At 44.2% G+C, this 17,922-nt stretch overlaps 1 pseudogene across 1 annotated transcript; it reads left to right on the top strand.

The window, feature by feature from the left end:
- The first annotated feature begins 3,180 nt into the window (after positions 1-3,180).
- Positions 3,181-3,659, top strand: LOC308265449 (large ribosomal subunit protein eL21-like; annotated as a pseudogene). Its single transcript has one exon. The product of its transcript is annotated as a large ribosomal subunit protein eL21-like (transcript).
- Positions 3,660-17,922: the final 14,263 nt, after the last annotated feature.

The raw sequence follows: 17,922 nt of genomic DNA, 5'->3' as shown, positions 1-17,922 counted from the left end.
GTACCTCAGAGGTAGAATGCCCCTGGGTTCAATCCCCGGTACAAATAAATAAATAAATAAATAAATAAATAAATAAATAAAATAACCCGGGCATGGTGGTACACGCTTGTAATCCCAGTACTTGGGAGGTTGACAAAGAAGGATCTGGGTTTTCGGCCAGCCTCAGCTACTTAGTGAGTCCATCCGCAATTTAGTGAGACCCTGTTTCAAAATAAAAGAATAACAAATCAGGCTAGGGGTGTACCTTGTAGGTAGAATGTGCCTGGGTTCAATCCCTAGCACCAAAAGAGGAAAGGAAGAAAGGAAGGAAGAAAGGAAGGAAGGAAGGAAGGAAGGAAGGAGGGAGGGAGGGAGGGAGGGAGGAAGGAAGGAAGGAAGGAAGGAAGGAAGGAAGGAAGGAAGGAAGGAGAAAGAAAGAAAAAAAGAGAAAGAAAGAAAGAAAGAAAGAAAGAAAGAAAGGGAGAAAGGAAGAGCGAGTGAGCCAGCAGTATAGCTCAGAGATAGAATATTTGGGAGGTCAAGAAAGGAGGATCCCAAATTCAAGATCAGCTTTAGCAAGTAGCAAGACTCTTAGCAATCTAGCAAGATAGTGTTTCAAAACAAAACAAAACAAAAACAAGGCTCAGGGAGTGGCTCAGTGGTGGAATGCCCCTGGCTTCAATCTCCAGTACCACAAAAAAGAAAAAAGAAAAGAGAGAGGGAAGGGAGAACCGGAGGGAGGGAGGGAGGCCAGTCTGGGTTAATAGAGCTCAACAGAAAGCGGCTGTGGACACCAGGGCACGTCCATGGGGATGGGGACACCAAGAACTCACCAATGCGCTCTGTGGACTAGCCGGCCTGTGGAGGCCTGGCAAGGATTAGGTGGGTAAAAGGAACCTAAAATCACCACAGCTGTAAGAGACAGCCTTTGCTCCTCTCTCCCCACCACTGTCCCTTCCCCAGCACCATCCCCAGCCCTAAAGCAGCCAAGAGAACAGCACCTGAGGAGAAGGAGCTAGAACAGACCAGATGTCTCACTCACAGCCCCTTCCAAGCCACGGAAGCTCTGGCGAGAGCAGAGAATAAGACAGAGATGAGGCAATGGAATGGTGGGTTCAATCTGGTAAAAAAAAAAAAAAAAGAAAGAAACTAAAATTGTTCTGGAAACTATGGACCCTGTTCAAAAAGCAATTTAAGGAGTCGAAAGGAGAAATTCTAATACTTAGAGTATGTTTGAAGAAAGAGATGGTAATAGGATTGTTTCCCAATTGCACCCAGCCAATGTGGGCCCTTTCAATAGGCAAGTTGTACCTACCAAGTCTTAGCCCCCCCAGCCAGTGTTCTAGGCCTTTTTGGGGGTGGAGAAGGGGGAATTTCTATATTCCCAGCCCTTTTAATTTTTTTTTTTTTTTTGGCGGTACTAGGGATGGAACTCAAGGGCATTCTACCTCTGAGCTATACCCTCAGCTCTATTTTTTATTCTTTAGTTTGAAACAAGTTCTCAGTGAGTTGCGAAGGGCCTCACTAAGTAGCTGAGGCTGGCCTCGAACCGCCCACCTCCTGTCTCCTTCTCCCAAACGCTGGGATTACAAGCATGTGCCACCACACCCAGAATAATTGTATTTTGAAACAGGGTCTTGCTAAGTTGCTGAGGGTTTCACTAAGTAGCTGAGACATGCCTCGAACATTCAATCTTCCTGTCAGCCCCCAAGGACTGGGATTACAGGTATTGCACCACGGCGCCTGGCTTGTTTGTTTTGGTGTTACTGGGGATTGAACCCAGGGACATGCAACCTCTTCTGAGCTACACCTCCAGCCCTATTTTATTTTTATTTTGAAACAGGGTATCACTAGATTGATGAGAGTGTCACTACTTGCTGAGGCTGTCCTTGAACCTGCTATCTTCCTGTCCCATCTGGGGCTGGGAATGTAGCTCAGTGGTAGAGCTCTTGCATAATATGCTCAGAGCTCTGGGTTCAATCCCCAGTACTGCAAAAAGCCAAAAACAAAACCATGGTCTCTAGCTGGGCTTGGTGCAGCACTTAGGAGCTGAGATAGGAGGATGGCAGGTTCGAGGACAGCATCACAACTTAGTGACAGCTGTTTCAAAATAAAAAATAAACCCGGGCATGGAGGCACATATTACATATTTGTAATTCCAGCTTTTGGGAGGCTGAGACAGGAGGATCATGGTTTGCAGACAACCTCAGCTACTTACTGAGGCCCTTTGCCACTCAGACCCTGTTTCAAAATAAAGAATAAAAAATAAGGCTGGGAGTGTAGCTCAGAGGTAGAATGCCCCTGGGTTTCATCTCCATTACTACAAAAAATAAAAATAAAAATAAAATAAAAAGGGCTGGGGAGTGGGTAGTTTGAAGGTAGGTTCACTGTTTTGTGGACTAGATTCTAGAGGGATTGGTGCTACTTTCTTTAAATATGGGAACAACAATATGTTTTTCTTTGCATAATCATTAAGGATATTAGCAGAACCAAATAAGATGTAAAATGGTAACAGTATATTTTTGTCTGTATAATGATTAGCATAATAACAGAACCAAATGAGATAATATTAATTGTGTTGCTCTGTAAATCTGATTATGTATCATTAGCCCTTTGCAAGATCACTTTTGGAGAGATACAGAAATAACTTATCTAAAAGGATACTGGCTTCCAAAAAACTTTCTCTTTATTTTTTATTTTATTTTTGTGGTATTGGGGATGGAACCCAAGGGGGCTTTCTACCTCTGGGCTATACTCCCAGACCTATTTTGTATTTTATTTGGAAACAGGGTCTCACTGAGTTGCTGAGAGCCTCACTAAGTAGCTGAGGCTGGCTTTGAACCTGTGCGATCCTCCTGTCTCAGCCTCCCAAACACAGGGATTACAAGCGTGCGCCACCACGCCTGGCTGGACTTTCTCTTTTCTACTCCTTAAGAATGTAGGCTTTCAGCCGGGCGTGGTGGCACACGCTTGTAATCCCTGTGCTTGGGAGGCTGAGACAGGAGGATCACACAGGTTCGAAGCCAGCCTCAGCTACTTAGTGAGGCTCTCAGCAACTTATTGAGACCCTGTTTCCAAATAAAATATAAAATAGGTCTGGGAGTATAGCCCGGAGGTAGGAAACCTCTGGGTTCTACCTCCAGGACAAGAAAGAAAGAAAGGATGTAGGCTTTCACCGCCATCTTCCAGTAATTTGTCAAAATGAGGAACACAAAGGGGAAGAGAGAGGAGCCTGATACATGTTTTCTGGGGCTTTTAGAAAACACGGAGCTGTTCTTTTGGCCGCATACATGTGAATCTACAAAAAGGGTGATATTGTCGACATTAAGGGAATGGGTACTGTTCAAAAAGGAATGCCTCACCAGTGTTACCATGGCAAAGCTGGAAGCGTCTATACTGTCACCCAGCATGCTGTTGGCATTGTGGGAAACAAGCAAGTCAAGGGCAAGATTCTTGCTAAGAGAATTAACGTGCGTATTGAGCATACTAAGAGCTCAGAAAACAAATGTGTAAGTCCTGAAGCGGGTGAAAGAAAATAATCAGAAGAAGAAGCCCAAGAGAAAGGCAGCTGGGTTCAGCTGAAGCGCCAGCCTGCTCCATCCAGAGAAGCTCACTTTGTGAGAACCAATGGAAAAAAGCCTGAGCTGCTGGAACCTATTCCCTAGGAATTCATGGCATAATAGGTGTAATAAATAAATAAAATCCCCTAGGCTATAAAAATGGTGTTAATGAGTAGAAGCATTGTGTCTTCTCCCCTAAAGAAATAGTTAAAACAAGATGTGTGTGTGTGTGTGTGTGTGTGTGTGTGTGTGTGTGTGTGTGGCAGGGGATGGAAATCAGGGGCATTGTACCTCTGAGCTACACCCCCCATACCTAATTTTTAGTCTTTTTCATTTTTTGAAACAGGGTCTCACTGAGTTGCAGAGGGCCTCACTAAGTAGCTGAGGCTGCCCACGAACGTGATCCTCCAGTCTCTGCTTCCTAAATGCTGGGATTACAAGCGTGCGCCACCACGCCCGGCTAAAGCAAGATTTCTAACTGTGTCCCAGTTGGCTGTGTCCATTCACATTTAGTATTTTTATTGCTGATCAGCTTATTGTGTGTTGGGCGCCATTAAGGCCTTCCCCTAGATTGGTGTCTCTGACTCAGCTGACTGTCCTTCGCCCAGAGTCAACAAGGTTTGGGGTTATGGAAAGTTCAAAGAGGTCTGAGAGAGGATCAGGTGGTGATGACACGAGGGTACTGATAGGCCTATCTGTAATGTGTGTGTTTTGTATTGGTCTTTATTGTATTCTGGTGGTGGTAGCATGGGAATGCTGATTGACCTGTAGCTGTGTATAAATACCTCTGGAAAAACAGGTCGGCGTCGGCACAATAAAGACGAGATTGACCCAGAAGCTGCGTTGGCCAGGAGTGTCTGCGCGATAGAGAATACTGACCCAGGCATAGTCGTCGACCCGTAGGAAATGTTGACCCACGAACAGGGGTCGGCCAGTAGAGATAGTAGGCTGGAGGCTCCTCCACGTTAGACTTTAAAATTCTCCATCCTCACTTCAGAACCCGTGCTCTTGCCGGTTGGCTCTGGCAATTGTGCCTCAAGTGTACTCAATAGGTTAAAAATGGCTAAATCTTACTTATGAAATATTTATACTGATTTGAAGATGATCTAAATCACCATGGGGAAAAGATATACAAAAGTAAGCGGAAGGTCATCTGTTACATAAGTAACATCCTCTCGACTATATTGTAAATAGCTAGCTTTAAGGATCAGGAGCTTGCCTGTGAAGCTTACTGCTTAAAAGCATCCTGTTCTGAATGAGTTAGTTACTAGTTCTGAATGTCTTTAACCACTAATGGAACAGGGCTCAGAAAACCAATGTGTAAGAACATTTGTCTTTGTCCTATAATATCCTACTACAGACTCTGATTTGTACATAACAACTCATCTTTCACTGCTCTGGAGACTGGGAAGCCCAACTTCAAGGTGCTAGCTTGTTTGGTGTCCTGGTTCCCACTTTTTTTTTGGGGGGGGTGTGGTACTGGGGACGGAACCCTTCCCCAGGCTATACTCCCAGACCTGTTTTATATTTTATTTGGAAACAGGGTCTCTTAAGCCAGGGAGGCTGGCTTCGAACCGCGTGATCCTCCTGTTATTGCCTCCCAAGTGCGGGGATTACAAGCGTGCGCCACCACGCCCGGCTGGTTCCCAATTCTAAGAGATGTTTTCTTGCTGTATCTTCCTCATCTGCCCAAAGAGAATGGGGAGGGAACTAGGTAGAAATAGGCAAGTACTCCAGCCTATTTCTAAAGGGTGCTAGTATTCACTAAGGTAGGGCCCAGGCCGTCTTCCTAGGCTTCTCTAAAGGCCCTACCTCTTTTGAGGACTAAGTTTCAACATGAATTTTGAGAGGGAAAAACTCAAACCACGAGCAGAATTACTGGGTTTAGCTGAAATGGAAATGGGCTTCTCATTTAACCAATCTGTGCATTTTATCCCATTTTAAATAAACATTTCTATCCTTGAAACAAACAAACAAAAAAAGAATTTAGAGCCGGCCATGGTGCTGTATGCTTGTAATCTCAGTACTTGGGAGGCTGAGACAGGAGGATAGCAGGTTCACAGACAGCCTCAGCTAATTAGTTGGGCCCTCTGCAACCTAGTGAAACCCTGTTTCAAAATAAAGAATAAAAAATAAGGCTGGAGCAGGACATGGTGGAGCATGCTTGTAATCCCTGCACTTGGGAAGCTAAGACAGGAGGATTGCACAGGTTCAAAGCCAGCCTCAGGTACTTAGTGAGGCTCTCAGCAACTTAGTGTGACCCTGTTTCCAAACAAATATAAAATAGGTCTGGGGATGTATTCCACCCCCCTGTACCACCAAAAATAAATAAATAAACAAACACACAAACAAACAAATAAGGCTGGAGATGTAAGTCAGAGGTAGAATGCCCCTGGGTTCAATCCCCAGTACTAAAAAAAAAAAAGAATTTAGAAATCAAGTTTTTAGTCCTTTAAGGTATAAGAGTCAATTGCAAGTCACTGAGGATTTATTTATTTTTATTTATTTTTATATTTTTTATTGAAAGTAAATGTTATACTTTTTTTTTTTGGTGGTGGTGGTGGTGGTACTGGGGTTCCTGGAAGCCCTTGAGCCTCCGAGCTACACTCCCAGACCTATTTTACATTTTTATTTGGAAACAGGTCCTAAGCCAGCGTGCGGCTGACTTCAACCTGCGCGATCCTCCTGTCTCTGCCTTCCAAGCACGGGGATTACAAGCGTGCGCCACCACGCCCAGCTAAATGTTATACATTTAATCTGTATTTGGTGCCCTCTCCCCCGCCCTCGTTTTCCCTTCCCCCCTCCTGACAATTAATACCCAGGCTAACCTTGCTATATTTGTACTTTTACACCTATTTGGAAGTGGCCCCTCATCAATCAATTTCAGCCTCCTTTCTCTCTTAGCTTTCCATTCAAACTTTGCTGAGATTTCCCTTCCATTATCTGGAGTCCCTCTGGTATCCCCAATGCTCACTCGTTTGGGCATATTAGAGGAAACATATGTCCCTTCTCTTTCTGTGTTTGGCTGATCTCACTTAACATAATGCTTTCCAGCACTTTCCATCTTCATTGAGGAGATAGAAAAGAAATAGGCAGATAGGGAAAAGGCCTAGGTAGAAAAAAGTTAATTTTCTGAGTTTCCTGAGTTTCCTGAGGGGCGACAAATGCCTGAAACTCCAAAGGCTCAGAGATAAGAAGGCCAGAGCTTCACAAAACCATCTGTTTACTAATCAACAAACCCACCCAGTAAGTCTGGCATTTCTGAGAGAAGACCCTTCAAAGGACTTGCAAATACCCTATGCAAATTCTCCTTGGAATCCCAAAGTCACCCTAACCAAAACGGACTTGCTAGCGGTCAGGCAAGGCCTGACTGGATGACAAAGGGGGGACTTTCCCACTCGGGACCCCCTCCCCTTTTGGGGAGTTGTTCTCTCTCTAGCAGGTTGTGTTGGCCCTGAGAGAAGGCAGAGTGCATCTGAGGGCACGTAGCTCGGGCCACTCTCGAGTAGTGACCTGAAGGCCTCTGCTGGACATCATGGTTGGCCAGGCCCCTAAGGGTGACCTGTACCTCTTTTCTGGCAGATCACGTGGACTCTGGGAGAAAGTAGTTTGCAACTGATGGGCACTTGGCTCGGGCGACACTCGGGTAGTGACCCTGAAGGCAGCTACTGGACCCCGGAGTTCCGATCGCCCCTATCGGGTGTTCGGCCACTTTTCTCTATTCCCTTCTGGCAGATCGAGTGGACTCTGGAAGAAAGCAGCCTGCACCTGAAGGCAATTTGGCTTGGGCTACTTTCAAGTATTGTCCTGAAGGCAGCTGCTGGACCCAGAGTTCCAGCCCCTTTGGGGGTGTTCAGCCACCCTTGCCCCATTCCCTGCTGCTTCCAATAAACCTTTTACTCCCCTTCCTGAGGTCTGTGGTGTCATTCTTCTCTCACTGCAGACAAGAACTCGCCAGGTTTCCTCTCAAGAAACCCCCGTTTCAACGTGATTTTTGTTCTTCTTTATAGCTGAATAGAATTCCATTGTGTGTATTTCCCATAACTTTGCAAACCATTCATCTGTTGATGGAGGCCTAGGTTGTTTCCAAATTTTGGCTATTACAAATTGTGCTGCTATGAACATGGGTATGCATATGTTACTGTAGTTCTCTGATTTCAACCTCTTTGGCCAAATACCCAGGAGTGGTATAGCCGGATCGTATGGTAGATCTATTCCCAGTTTTCTAAGGAATCGCCACACTGATCTCCATAGCGGCTGAACTAGTTTGCACTCCCACCAACAGTGCAAAAGAGTTCCTCTTTCCCCACATCCTCAGCAGCATTTGTTGTTGTTTGATTTCTTTATGCTTGCCACTCTGACTGGGGTTAGATGGAATCTCAGCATAGTTTTGATTTGCATCTCCCTGATGGCTAGTGATGAAGAACGTCTTTTCATGAATCTATTGGCCATTTGTATCTCTTCTTTTGTGAAGTGTCTATTCAATTCGATTGCCCATTTCTTGATTGGGTTGTTTGATTTGCTAGTGCAGAGTCTTTTGAGCTCTTTGTATATTCTGGATATTAGCCCCCTATTGGAGTGGCACTTTGAGGATTTAGACAATGTAAAGAAAGCCTTGACTCATAGCTCCTCATTCTCTAAAGGTTAAATATTAAATTTCAATTTTCCATTTCCTGACTCTTGATCAGTCACAAGAATTCTACTGTTTCCTATTTCAGCAGAGGGTACTTTAAGTACAAGATCAACATTTCCTCTCAAGGAAAGCAAATGGTCATATGGCATCTTGAGAAATTACTACTAAGCCAGGCATGGTAGTACACACCTACCACTACTTGGGAGGCTGAGACAGGAGGATCACAGGTTTAAGACTGATGGGGTGTGTCCATACAGTGCCTAAGGAGATGCAGCCTCCCTCGCCTGAGTGGCCTGCAGCCTAAGGCAAAACTTTAAGTAAAGTGATTCAGCAGAAAAGGGGTAAGATGGCACCTGGAGGAAGCTACGAAGGCGTGGGTGGTTTCCCCATTCATTATGGGTGGGGAGACTGAGCAGTTTTTCCTTTTTTACCTTTAAAGGAGCTTTCACACACATGAATGGCTCATGTACTGGCCTGGGATTGGCTGTGAGCTACGTGCTAATGATCTTTATCCCAGATAGGCTAAGGCTATTTCCCATGGGAATTCCCCTCGTGGTTTGGTGCTATATATATGATTGCTTGGAGAGAAATAAATGAGATCTTGCTTGACTTATCTCCCGGCTCCGTGTGGTGATCGGGCCGCTGGTACTCATCATCTCTCCAAGCCCCGCTGCTGTCGGGCTGGATCCCGACACAAGACCAGCTTCAGCAGTTTATTGAGACTCTCAGCAACCTAGCAAGACTCTTGTTTCAAAATGAAAAAATAAAAAGGTCTGAGGGTGAAGCTTCAAGGTGCCAAAATAAAGAGAGAGGGGGGGGGAGAGAGGGAGAAGAAAAGAAAGAATGAACAATTACGTGAAGAAAAATGAAAGATGATGAGATTTCTGGTAGGTTAGTTCTAGATAATTTGGGAAATTTAGTCTTTTTTTTTTTTTTTTGAGGTACTGGGGATGGAACCCAGGGACGTTCTACCTCTGAGCTATACCCCCAGCCCTACTTTTTAAATTATTATTATTCTTATTTTGAAACAATAAAAAGTATAAAATAGGTCTGGGAGTGTAGCCAAGAGGTAGAAGGGCTTCCAGGAACCCCAGTACCACCACCAAAAAAAAAAAAAAAAAGGAGAATGAGACAGAAGAATCATAGGTTTGCGGCCAGCCTGAGCAACTTAGTGAGTCCCCGTTTCAAAATAAAAAGAATAAGTGGGGGCTGTAGCTCAGTGGTAGAGTGTATGCTTAACCTGCATAAGCCCTGGGCTCAATCCCCAGCACCAAAAGAAAAGGAATAAAATAGGGCTGGGGAGCTGAGCATGGTGGCGCACACTTGTAATCCCAGCATTTGGGAGGCTGAGACTGGAGGATCACGGTTCGTGGACAGCCTCAGGTTCTTAGTGAGGCCCTCTGCAACTCAGCGAGACCCTGTTTCAAAATAAAGAATAAGAAAATAGGGTAGGGGGTGTAGCTTGGAGGTAGAATGCCTCTGGGTTCCATCCCCAGACTCACACACACACACACACACACACACACACACACACACAAATAGGGCTGGGGATGTAGCTCAGAGGTAGAATGCCATAGGTTTAATCCCCAGTACCACACGCACGCACGCACGCACACACACACACACATACACACACACACATACATACCACATACACACATACATACACACATACAAAGGAATGAATGAATAAATACAGTTCATTGAGAAGGTGACATTTAAGCAGACTTAAGGGAGCTGAAGAAGCTTGTGATGTGGATATCCAGGTGTAGAATATTCTAGACTGTTCTAAACAAAGAGAACAGTTGGACCCTGATTCAAAAATAGGCCTGGTACACTGGAGGAACAACAGGGAGGTCAGAACAGTTGGAGGCAAGGGAGTGGAGAGGAGAGAAGCGCTAAGAGGTAAGAGACAACGAGGCCGGGCGTGATGGTGCACACTCTGTCTCAGCACTTGGGAGGCTGAGACAGAATGATCATAGGTCCCAGCACAGCCTCAGCTATTTAGTGAGACCCTGTTTCAAACTAAAAAATAAAATAAGGCAGGGGTGTAACTCAGAGGTAGAATGCCCCCAGATTCTATACACACACACACACACACACACACACACACACACACACACACACAAAAGAGAGAGAGAGAAGGGTTGCAGATCATACTGAGCCTTCTACATGGTTGTTTTTTGTTTTGTTTTGTTTTTGTACTGGAGATGGAACTCAGGGACATTCTCCCTCCGAGCTACACCCCCAGCCCTATTTTTTATTCTTTATTTTGAAACAGGGTCTCACTAAGTTGCAGAGGGCCTCACTAAGTAGCTGAGGCTGTCCGCAAACCGAGATCCTCCGGTCTCAGCCTCCCAAATGCTGGGATTACAAGCGTGCCTTCGCCACCACGCCCGGCTCTTCTACATGTTTAGAATGACTTAGTCTTTTGATCTTCAGGAAATGGGAATTGCTGGAGGGTCTGGAGCAGAGAAGTAGTATGATGCAACTTAGATGATCAACAGGATTTTTTTGAAGAAATATTTTGTGTGTGGTTCTGGGGATTGAACCTAAGGGCATTCTACCATCAAGCTACACCCCCAGGCCTTTTTATTTTTTGTTTTGAAACAGAGTCTCACTAGGTTGTTGAGTCTCACTACATTGCTAAGGCTGTGCTCAAATGCAAAATCTTCCTGTCTCAGCCTCTAAAGTACTATAATCATAAACATAAACTCTCATGCCTAGCCTGGAAGAAATTGTATATTAAGAGAGTGCTGGCTGGCATGGTGGCACACATCTCTTATCTCAGTACATGGGAAGCTGAGACAGGAGGATCATAGGTTTAAGGACTTAGTGAGGTCCTCAGAAATTTAGTGAAACCCTGTTTCAAAATAAAAAATAAAATAAGGCTGGGGGTGGTGTATCGAAGGTAAAAAGCCTTTGGGTTCAATTCTCAGTACCAAACACACACACACACACACACAAAAAAAAAAAAAAAAAAAAAAAAAAAAAAACAAACCCATAAACAAATAGAAAGCTTTCACAGTATCCTGGAGAGAAACAGATGTTCTTAGTACAATTGAGGTGTGAAATTCAATCTATTGTTCCTCAGTGAGCAATACATTTGGAGATCATATCTATATTGTTTCTTCCTTTTTTAATATAAGAATTATTAGTACTCCATGGGGACTAATACATCAAGATGTCCAAAGGACTCAAGTGCTCTCACGAGCTTTTGATCTACCAGGAGCCCTAACTACACACGTGGTCCTGGGTTTGCTTGCCTAGGGCCACTTTCAGTCTTTCCAGTCATGGTGAGTTGCCAAGTTAACGACTAAATAGGATCTAATGCTCATGTCTTTGTAAGTTTTTTTTCCATATAAATTAGTTTCCAAGTCAGAAAAAAAAAAACTCTTATCACGGCAAACATTTCAATTAGAAATTTTTAGAAATATGATCATATTTGGAAACAAGGGCAACATCAGATAGATGAGCAGAGACTTCGGAGGAGTGACCAAGGTGATGGGAGGGATGAAATAATAAAGAATGCAGTAGTTGAGATAATGCTTTGAGCACATGCAAAGTTGCCGATTCCAATCTCAAAGGCTTGTGGGGTTGGGCTGGGATATAGGTCAGCGGCAAAGCTCTCTCTTTGACAGTACAATGTCCTGGGTTCAATCCCCAGTGTCAAAAGACGTGTGGGGTGAGGGAGGAAGGGGAAACCGGTGGGGAGGGCAACAAGACTTGTGTGTATGCATTTTTTTTCTAATATTCTGTGCCCTATAATGATAAAAAATTACAATGCACCCAATAAAAAATGAATTAGAAAAAAATGAAAATTTTTCTTTGAATCTTCATCCCCTGGGAGTCTTTGTCCCCTTTCATAAAGGGCTCTGGGCCTGGCGTGAGGCTCTGCCCAGACCTCAGTGAGCTGTGAGACACAGTGGTCGTGTGAAGATGCAAGTGAACCCACTGCTCATTCCAACTGAATGAGTTGGGATAAGTTACCTCTCTTGGTGCCTCCGCAGCCAACGGTATTCACTAAGAATGTACCACGCCAAGAATTCAGTATTAGTTGATGGGGTCCACTGTAGGGTGTAATGGGAATCTAAGCACAAGGCAAAATTTTCAGATATGTTAAATATTTCTGAATATCTCAGTTAGGACTCTGGGTGTAGCTCAGTGGCAGAGCGTTCACATGGCATATGCAAGGCCCTGGGTTCAATCCCCAGCACTGCAAAAAGAAGTAAATAAATATAATTCTTTTATTTCCTTAAATGTTTTTTGGACAACAATTCCCCCCCGCCAAGGGGCATTCTACCTCTGAAATACACCCCTCAGCCCTTTTGGGGTTTACTCTGAAATAGGGCCTCACTAGGTTGCTGAAAGACTCGCTACTTTGCCGAGGTTGTTCTTGAACCTGTGATCCTCCTTTCTCAGCCTCCAAAGTACTGGGATTACAAGTGTGTAACACCACACCCTACTAAGATTTTTTAAATTCTAAGTCCCATTTCTGAAGCATCCAACAGCACTGTGTGATCTATGAATATTATCTGAATCAGTCTACCTTTTCCAGAGAGTGCTTACAGCCAAACCATAAAGACCCCTTGAAGCCACTGTCTCCCACTCCTGGCTTTTCTCACTCCCTGTTCATTGTTGACTGGACATTGGGAGGGGGAAGGCTGTGGAGAGAAGAGAGAAGACTGGCCTCAGGAAAAGCAATCGTTTTCAGCCAGGGACCCCTTGAAGATGTGGACAGCAAAGCTCTACTCTCTCCCTGCTGGGAAGGGGATGAAGGAGGTGGGTCAGGGCGGCATGCCTGTTTTCCTACTCTCTGACCTTATCTTGTTTGCATTTATCACCCTGGCTTTGTGAAAATCGCTCTTTAAACATTCTTCAGAGTCCAATAGTTGTTTACTTCAAAGCAGTTTTCCAAAACAGAAACTGGAAAAGGCAGGGGACTGTCTCCTTTCCTACTCCACGGCCGCCTGCAGTGGGCGTTTACTGTGAAGTTACTGAGTGTCAGATGCAGGGACGCTCACTTGAGCTGAGGAGTTAGAACGGCCAGGCAGTGAAGCCTGGCGTGGCGGCATGCCCCTGGAACCCTGGTGCTCGGAGGCTGAGACAGGAGGATCACAGGTTCATGAACAGGCTCGATAACTTGGGAAGGTCCTCAGCAACTCAGTGAGACCCTGCTTCAAGATAAATTATACGCTTGCCCGGCGTGGTGGCGCATGGTTGTAATCCCCACGCTTGGGAGGTTGAGACAGGAGGATCGCACAGGTTCGAAGCCAGCCTCAGCTACTGAGTAAGGCTCTCAGCAACTTAGTGACCCTGTTTCCAAATAAAGTATGAAATAGGCCTGGGAGTGTTGTCCGGAGGTAGAAAGCCGCTGGGTTCCACCCCTAGTACCACCAAAAATTAAATAAATAAATAAATAAATAAATAAATAAATAAATAAATAATACACTTATAATCCTAGTACTTGGGAGGCTGAGACAGGAGGATGGCAGGTTTACAGCCAGCCTCAGCTATTTAGTGAGGCCTTCTGCAATTTAGTGAGATTCGGTTTCAAATTAAAAAAATAAAAATTTGGCTGTGGGTGTAGCTTGGAGGTAGAAGGGCCCTAGGTTCGATCCCCAGTACCACAAAATAAATAAATAAGTAAATTTAATTAAATACAAAATAAGGCTGGGAAAGCTGGGTATGGTGGCTCACGCTTATCATTTCAGCATTTGGGAGGCTGAAACAGGAGGATCACAGGTTGGTAGCCAGCCTCAGCTACTTAGTGAGGCCCTTTGCAACCCAGTGAGACCCTGTTTCAAACTAAAGAATAAAAAATAGAGCTGGGGGTGTAGCTCAGAGGTAGAATGCCCCTGGGTTCCATCCCCAATACCCCCCCCCACACACACACACACGGGCTGGGAGTTAACTCAGAGGTAGAATGCCCCTGAGTTCTATCCCCAGTGCCACAAGAAAAACAAAGGTATACAGAAATAACAATGACTGCACAGGGACCTTGGGACCCAGGAAACCCAGGTCCCTACGCACAAGGGACCTTATACAAGGTCCTTAGCCCTTCCCTGAATGCTGAGAACAACCAGTATGAACAGATTCCAGAAGTTATCAGGAAGGAGGACAGCGAGCATCATTAGAAAGGAGATCCAGATGGCATCGGAGATTAGAAGAGCCTGCCAAACTACACGATAGTAAGGATTTAAATTAGGGATTGAAACTAAGACTCTACAACGGCCAATCATGGTGAAGATGTAAATGAAGGACTGAAGCTTGGCAGAGTCCAAATCTGACCCATCAGGGTCAAATGGGAAGTCAGTAAGAGGGATGAGAACTGTCAAGCGCCTTCAATGGCTACGGTTTTCTGAGACCCCTGCCCAGCACGGGCTTGCTGTTCTCTCTTCCTCCCTGTTGTGTTTCACGTGAGTACTGAGGATAGAGATGAGCCTTGGTCCAGGCTACTCCAGATAGAGCCAAAAGGCCCCGCCAGCACTCGGGTTTGCCATGACTCAACAGGGTTTGACACTTCACTCTTTCCTGGCTTAAAAATAAATTTCTATACTCATATGCTTACACTGCTATCATCCTACTTTATTTTTTATTTGAAAACTGGGTCTAAGTTGAGGAAAGCCTATGTTGCTGAGGCTAGCTTCAAACCTGAAATCCTTCTCCAATCTCAGCTCCCAAGTACTGGGACTACTGGGAGGCATCACCATGCCTGGCTCAGAGTTTTATTAAACAGTAAATGTATATTATTTCCTGATGAAATATATATATGCCAAGTTAATGTTTGCTTTATAGAAGGCTCAGTGCATGGGGAAGTATGTGTGGGGACCAAGCACTGTCTGAATGTATGCCATTTTCAATATGATCCAAATAAAAATAAAAATAATAAAAAGGACCAGTACAGCCAGGCGTAATGGCACATGCTTATAATCCCAGTACTCAGACAGGAGGATTGCGGGTTTGAAGTCAGCCTTAGCAATTTAGGGGAGGCCCTCTGTAATTTAGCAAGACCTTGTTTCCAAATAAGAAATAAAATCAGGCTGGGCGTATGCAAAGTGGCAGAATGTCTCTGGTCTCAATCCCCAGTGCCATAAATAAATTAATTAATTAATTAATTAATTAATTTAAAAGGCCCAGTGCATAGGGAAACCCAGGCCCATTGTTAGGTTTCTTTCCATGCCTGTGCGATGCTGGTAAACCTCACTGACGGCTCTAGAGACCTGATGTTGTGCTGGGGACAGACTGAAACATTAAGTGGCTGACTAGACTCATGAATGTGTCTTTGTTCAAGCAGAGTCGTGCAACTGCGAGGGCGCAGCCCTGCCCAACACTTGCCATTTAAACCTCTCTTTGCTGAGATTTATAACTTGGCTGGAACACTGTATTCATCATACAACTTGGTGTCAAAGGATGACTTACCACAAATTCTGAAAATACACACACCAAGGAAACACATATCAAACGTTTTATGTAGAGCCTGATTTTCTCCTGTTACAAGTTGTGCTTTCACTTATTTTTTATTTTTTAGGGAAAGGATGCAATTAGCAAAGTGGATGTTTTTCAATGAGACCTTAAAAACCAATCATTCTTGGCAAACATTTGTTACTTAAGGTAGTTTTAGTTCCATTTGGAATCTAGTGTGAACTAAGACATTTGCTTGGAAGAAGTGAAGTAACTTGTTTTTAGAGAATTTTCTTCAAGAAGTGGTACTTGGGATTCCCTGAATTAGTTTAAAAAAAAAATACCTGTAGTAAAAATCACTTACTGTCCTATGCTACAAAAATTAATATATCTCTTTAAATAATGCCTAAACCACAACTTTTTAAAAGTTCCGTGAAACTATAACTACTAAAATGTTGCAGAACTGAAAAAAGAATAAGGCCTTTGAGGTCACTTGGCCCATCCTTCCATGGGGCGGGACTGGCCCCTGAAAAGTTTTCTTCAGCACTCTCTCTAGTCCTATGGAATGTCTCAAGCTGCACAATATAGTTCTTTGAATCACAATTGTTTTTTGTGGCACTTTATTAGCTGGAGCAATGCTGAGTAGACATAATTTTTCTAAATTAAATATTACTTTCAAGAGTCATTAAAAAATTTAAAATTAGCTAGGTAAGGTGATGCATGCCTGTAATCTTAGTACTTGGGCGGCTGAGCCAGGGGGATCTCAGGTTTGAGGACACCTCAGGAACTTAGCAAGGCCCTCAGCAATGTAGTGAGACCCTATTTCAAGGAAATATACCAAGAAGAGCCAGGCATGGTGGCACACACTTGTAATCCCATACTTGGGAAGCTGAGATAGGAGGATCATAGTTTGTTTGTTTGTTTGTTTTTTGGTGGTACTAGGGGTGGAACCCAGAGGCTTTCTACCTCCAGGCTATACTCCCAGACCATTTTTATATTTTATTTGGAAACAGGGTCTCACTAAGTTGCTGAAAGCCTCACTAAGTAGCCGAGGCTGGCTTAGAACCCGTGCAATCCTCCTATCTCAGCCTCCCAAGCGCGGGGATTACAAGCGTGCACCACCGCGCCCAGCTTGGAGGATCATAGTTTTGAGGACAGCATCAGCAAGTAGTGAGAATCTCATCAACCTAGCTAGTTCCTCTTTCAAAATAACAATAAAACAGGGATAAGGGTATAACTCAGAGATGAAATGCTCCTGAGTCCAATCCCCAGTACCAATCCCCAGTACCACACACACACACACACACACACACACACACAATCAATTCTGAGTCTATCAATCTTTTGTCCAATTTATAATGAATATTGCTAGTACAAATAACCTATACAACACACACACAGAAACACACACACACAAAAAAAACAATGGTCAAGACTACACAAAGTAAAATTTGTAATTGATTTAAAAGAAGTTTTGCAACAGGCATGGTGGCACACACTTGTAATCCAATAGTTGGGAGACTGAGACAGAAGGATCGCAGGTTTGAGGACAGCCTCGGCAAGTAGTGAGACTTTCATATACCTAGGAAGATTTTGTTTCAAAATAAAAAAAAATAAAATATAAAGGGCTAGAAGTGTAGCTGAGATGTAGAATGCCCCTGTGTTCAATTCCCAGTAATATGAGTGAATGAATCTAAAAATAAAAAAATAAAATAGGGCTGAGAATGTAGCTCAAATGTAGACTATACCTGGTTTCAATTCCCAGCACTGAGAGAAAGTGAGAGAGAGAGAGAGAGAGAGAGAGAGAGAGAGAGAGAGAGAGAGAGAGAGAGAGAGGAGAGAGAGGAGAGAGAGGAGAGAGAGGAGAGAGAGAAGAAGAAGAAGAAGAAGAAGAAGAAGAAGAAGAGGAGGAGGAGGAGGAGGAGGAGGAGGAGGAGGAGGAGGAGGAGGAGGAGGAGGAGGAGGAGGAGGAGGAGGAAGAGGAGAGAGAGTAACACACACTCTTTTACTCTCCTTCATTCTTTCCTTCCTTCTTTTTTGTTTTTGGATTTATTTTTTTGGGGGGGAGTTTGGTTTTTGTGGTGCTGGGAATTGACCCAGGGACATTCTACCTTTGAGCTACACCTCTAGCCCTATTTTATTTTTGATTTGGAAACAGAGACCTGCAAGGTTGCAGAAGGCCTCTCTAAGTTGCTGAGGCTGGCCTTCAACCTTTGATCCTCCTGTCTCTGCCTTCCAAATACTGAGATTCCGGGTGTGTTCTACCATGCCTGGCTAGTGACGCTCTTTATAATGTTGGCATTTCTTTGGAGGTGAGTATTAGTCTGGTATGCCATTTATAGACTA

The sequence above is a fragment of the Muscardinus avellanarius genome (assembly GCF_963383645.1).
Source record: "Muscardinus avellanarius genome assembly, chromosome: 7".
NCBI classification, from domain to species: Eukaryota; Metazoa; Chordata; class Mammalia; order Rodentia; family Gliridae; genus Muscardinus; species Muscardinus avellanarius.
This window is presented reverse-complemented; position numbering and strand designations above follow the sequence as displayed.